Raw genomic sequence first — 9,530 nt, forward strand, 5'->3', positions numbered from 1 at the left:
ACTCATATTTGAGCACATTTAGTCCCCGAATTAGTCTCGTTCCTATGCTTTATAGTGCATAATTGGGTCATTTACTATCTTTAGTTTCCTATTTTGCATATTCTTTGAGGTTTTGTTTCCTTGGTAGGAGAGGAGTGCAAACCTTGCTTTTTCATGGCGAAATGGAGCTAAATTGATCGCATTCAATGACCAAGCATCAAAGGGAAGACGATACTAGAAGACCTATGTAAATAATAAAGTAGATTGGACAATGATGAAAGGATCCTTGAATCCTCAACAAGATCCCCGCGGATTGTTGAGGAAAGAAGAAAAGAGAAGTTCCTGTCTCACAATCTGAGCGGATTGCAGCCAATCCGAGCGTCTCCCTGCCCAGCAATCCGAGCATCCCGATGCCAAGACGCACGTCTTGAAGCCAAGCAATCTGAGCGTCTCTCCTATGATCCGCTCGAATCTCCTGACAAACCCCACCATGCCACCTTCCTAGACGCTCGAGACGAGCATATCTTCGCGGGACTAGCAAAACGGAGATGCGCATCTCCTTGGAGAGGAGCACTTCCTCAACTTTTCTTAAGGGTCTTAATAGTCATTTAAGCCCTTAGTAACCCTAATCTTTGTACCTAATCTTTAGTATAAATACCTCTTTGTACTACCTAGATTAGCATGTCATCTTAATAGAATCTTAATCCTATCTTAATCTTGTCTTAATCTTGCAATTAACTTTTAATCTAGTATTAATACAAATCTCATTCCTTAATTTTTCCTAAATTTCTCTATTGTTCATCATTTATTTTGGGTAATTAGAAGATTATTTGGGTTTATTTGGAGAATTGACAACCTTCTATTTGGAATCATCTTCATAGGTATAATTTTCCCTTAATCCTTTTTAATTATTGTTAATAATTTTCATTTGTTCATCATGTTTTGCTTTGCTAGTATGATTGACAATCTTGTTAGCATGTTAAACTTGATAATGAGTGAGTAGTTTCCTTAAATAGGGTTAATGGGGAATTAGGGAAAACCAACATGGGGATTGATTCATACTTAATCTAATATGTTTTCATAATTAGTTTGCTTGCTTGTTGTGATTCCAACTTATGCACATGTTATGTTTGATGAAATGCGAGCCTATGAATCCTTGCATTTTTTTACCCATCACTTACCTTTTCAATGAGACTTGTAAGACATAAACCAACTCGAGTCTCATTAGACCATACATATAGTTGGATAGGAAGGATTAAGTCGACTTTTAGGTGTTGTACAATCTAATTGATTCGGCTCCGGGACCCAAACCTTCTTAGGGATTGTAAGATATACACTAACTCGATCCCATCACAATAATAAGTGCTTGCATCTAGTATAAAATATGTTTGTATGATCAAATCCCATGAATCCCCTATGAACCCATGACACCCTAGTGCTTTTAATTAATTGTTTACATCTCATTTTAATCATCTTGCTTGTTTTCATTACTTTATTTACATTGTTGATTAGTTTAGTCGATCTCCTATCTCAACCCAAATTGTGACACCCTTAGACACAACCAATTGCAATTGAAAATCCTACATCAATACTCGTCCCTTGGGATCCGACCATTACTTACCTCTTTACTAAGAGTAGAGTAGTTTGTGAAGTTATAAATATTATTTTGGTCAAGGTAACTTTTGACGACGAGTAACAAAACCGACGAACCACGAGTGTCACACATACTCGATCGAGTACCCATCAGGCAGACTACTGTGTCGTATAAAAACATACTTACTTGACAGAGTAAGCCTCACTCGATAGAGTACCCATAGACATAGAAAATCGTAGTATTACAGTCTTCCCTCCTTAAATAGAACTTCGTCCCCGAAGTTCAACCCATACACAAAAACAAAACATACTAACTTAACCACGACACAACAGCGCAACTAAAAAATCAACACAAAACTCCCAACTAAAACTCAAACCGACTCAAAGCAACTAGTAACTTTACCAAAACCAACATAAACCATACCAAAACCTTTTGCGATCACCTCCTATCCCCCTAAAAGAAACATGGTTACATCCCCGTAACCACATATACCCGATTAAAAAGAGACGGATACCGCTCCCTCATAGCATCTTCCGCCTCCCAAGTGGCTTCCTCAACCTCATGATTAAACCATAGAACCTTAAGCAACACTGTTTCCCCGTTCCTAGTATTCCGAACCTTGCGATCAGGAATCTGTTTTGGGACCTCAAGATAAGACAAGGACTCATCCAACTCTATGTTCTCCACCTCTAGCATATGTGAAGGATCGCTCACATACTTCCGTAACTGAGACACATGAAACATATTATGCACCCTATCCAAAGCCGCTGGTAACGCTAACCGGTAAGCTGCAACCTCACCCACACGATCCAAAATCTCATATGGTCCGATAAAATTCTGGCTCAGCTTCCTTTTCTTACCAAACCTCATAACCCCACGCATAGGAGAAACTTTCAAGAGAACCTTGTCTCCAACCTGAAACTCTATGTCACGGCGGTGTAAGTCTGCATAACTCTTTTTTTGATCCGGGGCCGCTTTCATCTTTTGCCTGATCAGCTTAACCTGTTCTATCATCTCCTGTACCAACTGTGGTCCTAAAACCACGGCCTCAGCTCTATCATCCCAACAAATAGGACTATTACACCTCCTCCCATAAAAAGCCTCGAACGGTGTCATCCCAATTGCTGTTGTTATAAGAAAACTCAATCAGATCCAACCTATCCTCCTAGCTACCACCAAACTCCATTACACAAGCCCTCAACATATCCTCCAAGATCTTGATAGTTCTCTCTGTCGGAAAATCTGTCGCAGGATGAAAAGCAGTACTCATCTTCAAAGCAGTTCCCATCAAATCCTGCAACTCTCTCCAAAATCGTGATATGAATCTCGCATCTCTATCTGACACTATATCCTTAGGCACCCCATGCAAACGAACAACATGCTTCCTATAAGCCAAAGCTAACTGTATCTTGGTCCAAGTATCTTTCATCGGAACAAAATGAGCTGACTTGGTCAAACGGTCAACTATCACCTATATCATGTTGTTACCTTGTTGACTCCTTGGAAACCCACTATAAAGTCCATAGAGATAGATTCCCATTTCCACTCAGGTACCTCAAGAGACTGAATCTTACCTTGTGGTCGTCGCTGCTCTCCCTTAACCTTCTGACATGTCAAACATCGAGCCAAAAACTCAACCGTTTCCTTCTTCATCCCAAGCCACCAGAAAGTCTTCTTCAAATCTTTATACAACTTGTCACCACCTGGATGTACCGAATATGGTGTGCAATGAGCCTCTGTCATGATTATCTTTCTCAACTCCTCATCATTAGGAACACACCATCTGCCATCAAATCTTACACTGCTATCTGTATGAATAGAGAACCGAGACACAATCCCTTTCTCTACTCCAGCTCTCCACTCCTCAATCTTAGGATCCAAAGCCTGTTTCCTGCGAATGTCATCATAAAGATCTGGCTCCACTGTCAAGTCCCCTCTAGTATCTCCTTTCTGTATCATATGTATCCCCATCTTCCCCACCTCATCTCTCAACCTCATCAAAGACATAGTTGTGCATAGCGAATGGACACTCTTCCTGCTCAGCGCATCTACAACCACGTTTGCCTTCCCTTTATGATATATAATATCCATGTCATAATCCTGTTGGAGTATGTGTCCTCAACAATAGTGCGATCACATGATTTAAAATCATAATTAAATCTCATAACAAGAATACGAAAGGGATGATAAATTAAACAGTCAATTGATCAACATTAATCGGTAACGATTGGCTTGCTAAAGTTTGACGTTATTGTTGTAGGACGGTGGTGGTCAGTTGATCCCTTAAGGTCACACCTATCGAATGATGCCCTAATCAATAAAGTTAATTAGTTGTATATTGATATAAGTTAATTAATTCCTTAAATAAGAACAATTTATATTAATGAGAGGAAATATGTATCTTATTGTAATTCGATTAAATATGATTCGAATTAGTGGATTAATATATTAATTCACTAAATTATATTGAGGTTTTATAAATATTTCGAGGTAGAGGTAATTAGTTATTTACATTTACAAGAGGTTGTAATTTAACTAACTAGCTATTATGATACCCATTATATGTTGATATAATGATAAAATATTACTCAATAAGTTGAGTGAATATATGTTTATTAATTTGTCACATAATTGTTGTATGATCAAATTAATATTTAATTATGTAAGATAATTAAAATAAGACTTATAAGCATTTGTGGGACAAATATTATAAGACAAAAATGGACCATAATAACTCAAGTGTACCATCCAAATAGAAGGATGCTTGAGTTTTATAATTTTGTCATTTTGTTGTTGAAAAGATGCTCCAACATCTTATGACACAACTTTAATCTAGCTAAGCCTACAACCTACACTAAAAGAATATGCGTGTGATTTTGGAGAAGACCAAAAAATGCTCCGTAAAGAGCATTTGGACGGTTCATTAGAGGGTGAAGAAGAATTTTGTTCTTCTTATTTTACTCTACCATTTCTCAAAATATGCAACATGCAAAACTCCTCTCTCATTCATAGTTTTCTTTCCAAGAACTTGAGAAGTTTCAATCTAAATTGTTCAAGAACACTACTAATATTATTAATGTAATATATGAGTATTAGTAGTCATTTTTAAGGTAGACTACTAAATAAATATCTAGCAAATATTATTTAGTAGTAATAAGGGTTAAATCTTGGGTGCAATCAAAAGGAGGGATCCTAATATAGAGTCTTGGAGGATCATCCTAATACTTATAATAGCTCAAGAACAAGTGAAGGTAGAAGACGTTACTTGTGCCCAAAAATCCGAAAATAACAATGTAAGGAACATTGTTTTTCTTATTTTATCTCTTATATTTAGTTATGCATGCACTAGATCTAAAGAACTCATATTAATATATTAATTAGTTCTTTATTAGAAGAGTCTAATAATAGGTATATTAACCTAAAAATTGGTATCAGAGCCAGGTTGTTGCATGCATAATCGATTTATAGTTTTTTCGAGTTATTAGTAACTTAATTAAAACTAAAAATTTGTGATTTATTTGATAAAGCCACGAAATATTGATGCTTGTTATATATTCTAGTCCTAAAATTTTTTTAGGTCATTTTATGATTTATGGTATTTTATTGCTCATTTGAATGATTTTTAGTTATTTTATTACATTTTTATGACTAAAATGGAAATTAAAATGCTAAAAATAGTTAAACTAAGTCTCTGACCTTGAAATTTTAATATGACCTCACATGCATATTTTAATTATTGTATGTAAAATTTCGTATTAATGTGATTAATATTGCATGACTTATGATTGTTATGAGATAAAAATGAATTAAATGGAGGTAAAATGGTTAAATATAGTTAAACTTTGAAACAGGCCATGAAATTTTAATATGTTTTCACAAGAATATTTTACTCACTGTGTGTAAAATTTGAGATGAACTTTATTTATTTAGCATGATTTATGAATTTTTAGTGTAAAAATGACATAAATAGTGACTATTTTAGCATAAATAGTTAAAACGAATTAGATGGCATGAGAAAATTATTTTAGGTTGAATTTATATCCCACTTATCAGATCTAAAGTTTTAAAATTGATTGGATTAATTTTTGTATACTTTAGATGTTTTATTTGATAAAACCGATAAATTGCAACTATATTTTTCTCGAAATAAATTCAAAAATTTTAACCATGAGTTTTCACATTATGAGTGTCATGGATATATTCCAGAATGCTAAAAAATTTAAAATTCAAATTTTGAAATTATTGTAATTTAATTTCGATTTATTTCATAAATGTTATGATTTTAGGGTCAATAATGAGCATAAAAATTAAATCAAGTTGAATTATTGTCAAAAATTGAGTGAAGACTAATTTTTGAGTCCTAATAAGGTTAGTATAATTAACTTGAGCTTAAATTTGATTTAAGTATTGATTTGTGATTTTAATAAGTTATTATCACGAATTTCCGTAAAACCGGGTTATATAATCGATATAAGTTAAATAGGGCGATTTGGCACGTATTTGGCATGATTGACACATATTATAATGCTGCATATTTTATTGTTGAATGTCATATTTTATTTATATAATTTTGAATTATGTAATTTTATCTTAGTATGGCCTTAGTTTTAATCGATATTACCTGTAATGAAAGGGGATATTGATTCGGTTGTAATTTAATGTGATCTCGTATCACTTTTATTTTTACTAGTTTTTCATTTTACAAATGTATAATAGAAATAGCTATGTATTTTTATTATTATTTGTATCTCCGGAGTTTCTTCAAGACAGTGTCATTCGGAAAGGCGTTCTGACGAAGACGGTGTTCTTGGGAGGCGTGCCACTTGAAGATTCCAGGGACCAAAGGAGTTGGTTTCCGAATATGTAATAGATTATTTGATTTTCTATTTTAGGAAGGCCATACTAGGAATTTATTATTTTGCTTTGCATTTCTTTTAATATGTTGCATGCATTGCCAAATCGCCATAACAACACATGCATATCATATCGAGTCTTCGACCGTGTCAATTATAATTATCGATAATTCAAATTTTAGCTCACTTTAAATTGAAAGATAATAAATTGACAAGATCTTTACTTTTAAAATATTGAGACTTAGCCTTACCAAATAGTAGGAGCCCATGAATCTAAATTTCATATAAGTACAATACGGTATTGAAATATTATATTGGGGTGCTTGCTTTGACATTGGGTAAGTGGGGGTAATAAGTAGTTATTACACTTCGAAAATATGGTTGATCTCAACGAAGGTATTTTGCGACCGTAGCCGCAAAAGATTCGGGCTAAAGATGAACTTAACGTAAATTCATCGACCGAGAGTTCTAATTATAGAATCGGTTAAGATGGTTAACCCACCACGTTATATTAGTAAAGGTGTAGAGGGCCCGTAGGCTCACACCCAAGTTAAATGAATTTTGGATCTCGGAATCATTTATTATAGTTGGGTAGAGGTCACTATATAAATGTTTTACTTGTATTAAAATTTACAAGTATTATAACGATAAATGTTAATTTTTCCTTCATATCCGTTTTGTAGTCATCTTTTACTGCAATGGATTCATGAAACACACTTACACCAATCACCATTAATTCATGGCTCCAATCATTCAATGAAAAATGCTCCTTGTATGACAATGACCCTATTAGAGAACTACGCTTTAGCATTGGTGAGGATGGAAATCTTTGCTACCTTACCACTTCCACACCTGCTACTCCCATTTTCATGCCCACCTCCTTAGTAAGAGAATATTGTGAAACGAATCTCACAAATTCGAAGGCATCCTCGTTTATAGAAGCTAGGAGAAATATCATATTGAGTGGGAGTTCTAGCAAGAATGTCCTTGCAACTGAAAGAAGTAATGGTATTACCAAAGAAAAGGCAAAGAAGGGAAAGAAACTGAAACCCGATAATGGATTGGAAGTATATAGTGAGACTACCACAACCAAAACCAAGAAGGGTGCCAAATCCTACGACGAATCCCATTATTGTATGTCATGGGCCATTGAAAGCGTAATTGCCCCAAGTATTTGGAAGATATCAATGTTGGACTTGTCACTCCACTTGATAATATTTCTTCCGAAATCTTTGTTATTGATATAAATTATACCTCCACCTCAACGTGGGTATTGGATACCGGTTGTGGTTTTCACCTTTGTAATCATTTACAGGGGCTTGGAAATCTGGAAAAGCTAAACAAGGGTGATGTAGATCTCCGACTAGGAAATGGAGCTAGGGTAGCCGCCACTTCAAGAGGGACTTATGTACTTGTTTTAGCTAATAGCTTTGAGTTGTACATACATAATTGTTATTTTGTACCTTCTTTATCAAAGAACATCGTTTCCGTTACCATGTTAGACATGGAAGGACTTTCTTTTGCTATTAAGAATAATTGTTGTGAAATTTCTGAGAATAACTTGGCCATAGGCCAAGGCACTTCAATTAATGGCATTTATGTTCTTGAAACTTTAAACTCGAGCAGAGATATCTATAACATACAATCCAAAAGACTCGTAATAAGTGATCCAAATGATTTGTACACTTGACGTTTTTGATTAGGTCACGTAAATGAGAAACACATTAAAGGGCTAGTGTCGACTAGATTTACTGGACCATTTGATTTCCAATCATATGGAATATGCGAATCTTCTCTACTTCGCAAAATGATTCGTACTCCTTTTAGTGGTAAAGGGACACGAGCAAGTGATTTGTTGGGACTAATACATGCCGATGTATGTGGTCCAATGAGCATCACCGCAAAGGAAAATTATGACTACATCGTCACTTTTACCGATGATTTAAGTAGATATGAGTATGTTTACTTAATCTAATATAAAGTGAAGCATTTAAGAAATTTAAAGAATTTCTAAATGATGTAAAGAACCAATTGAACAATAGTATTAAAGCATTACGATCCGATCGTAGGTGGCAAAGATCTAAGTAATGAATTTTATTTATTATATATGTATTATGACCTTGTGTCACTACCCATAAGATCAAACTAACATGAGTCGGGTTGAGTTGTTGAACTCAATTTTGGGGATTTTTATTTTAATCCGAAGGGTCAACCTGGAGATACCTAAAATAGAGACTCTATTTAACAAATGACATGGATCAGACACGCATATTACATGAATCAAGCTGCCATAATAGAGATGGTCTTTTATGAGCTAACACGCCAGTCTAGACAAACTTCTATTACTTCACCATATATGTTTGTAACTCACAAAGCTATCTCTTAAAAAGATAGAAGTATTTCTAAGAGATAGAGTGGGAGTAGATCGTCACAAACATGTCTATAGTTAATGTGTTGCTTTTTGAAAGTAAATGGAACTATAATCTATTGAGATAGAGTGGAAGTAAAGTTCACATGTCTTATTGTTAATATATTACTTTTCGAAAGTAATGGTATTATGACCTATTGAATGATAAATTGCACTTTGTTGCATAAAAGCCATATTATTACAATCTAAAAATTTTATACTCAAGAGTAGATTTACTTTAAGGCGATGGTCTCTTTAAAGAAATAGAGATTTAGAATACCTAAATGCATAGATCAACATGAAGATGTTAATCAAGATAAATAATGTTAGGAATTGACACATTTCATTTTGATGAATAATGGCAAATGATATTAAAAATTCGCTTTTCTAAAATGGGAATTTAGAGAAGGAAGTGTATGGAACACAAAACCTTAGATAAAGATCTAAGAATCCTAACATATTATGCAAAGCTTACTTAAGCGATCCTAGAATGGTCTTAAGCAAGCATCAAAGGATTGTAATTATCATACTTTTCGTTCATGTGATAATAGAGAATGGTTTCATTCACATGATTGAAGAATCATATTTATACATAAAGTTAAGTGGGAGCCAGAATTATTTTTCCATATCTTATATGTTGATTACATATTACTCATTGAGAATAAATTACCAATTCTCTCCCCTCTGGAAGAGTGTT

This window comes from Silene latifolia, chromosome 1 (genome assembly GCF_048544455.1).
Source record: "Silene latifolia isolate original U9 population chromosome 1, ASM4854445v1, whole genome shotgun sequence".
Taxonomy (NCBI): Eukaryota; Viridiplantae; Streptophyta; class Magnoliopsida; order Caryophyllales; family Caryophyllaceae; genus Silene; species Silene latifolia.